At 34.9% G+C, this 665-nt stretch overlaps 1 pseudogene; it reads right to left on the reverse strand.

Moving 5' to 3' along the window:
* Positions 1-665, reverse strand: part of LOC119585390 — an 11,346-nt pseudogene that overhangs the window by 9,115 nt on the left and 1,566 nt on the right.

Genomic DNA, 665 nt, shown 5'->3' on the forward strand with positions numbered 1-665 from the left:
CTTCCTACCTGTCCCTGGCAGCCTTTAGTACATCCTTGCCAATTCCATTTTTGAAAACAGCCAAGTCCTTCTTGATAAGTGGATAGTGGCAAGAACATTTCTCAGGATCACAGTTCTTGTATGAGGCTATGGAATCCTCAATCTGAGCTAGGTGATGGGCCCACTTTGTATTACTCTCTGGAACATCAGTAAGAAGTATATATACAGTAGAAGTGACAACTTCAGGTACTCCCTGTTGTGGCATGTAAACAATTATGAATGATGTTTTAATTTACCTTTATATGACATACAGATCAACTATAAACAGTTGTTAAATACTTCCTTATATTTATCATTCTGAAGCATTTCTCTCTGTCTGCAAACAGAAAAGGAAAGGAATAGGCATTCATTGTGATTACACAAATCATGTTTCACTTAATTCCAATTGTTTGATTTGATCTTGGTCTAATGATTATTTTGTGAAATGCAAACAGCCATCATTGGATCATATCTTTATTTATGTATTCACCTTTTAAAATCATTATTAATTATCTTTTTTTCCTTGTCTTTTTCTTTTTCTTTTGGGTGTACAGTAGGATGAAGTTTCCAGTCACATGCCAAAATCTCTGAGTAACTCTGGCAATTTTTGTTCTGTGCTCATTTTAGGTGCTTAACTCAATGTTGCC

The sequence above is a fragment of the Penaeus monodon genome, chromosome 19, assembly GCF_015228065.2.
Source record: "Penaeus monodon isolate SGIC_2016 chromosome 19, NSTDA_Pmon_1, whole genome shotgun sequence".
Taxonomy (NCBI): Eukaryota; Metazoa; Arthropoda; class Malacostraca; order Decapoda; family Penaeidae; genus Penaeus; species Penaeus monodon.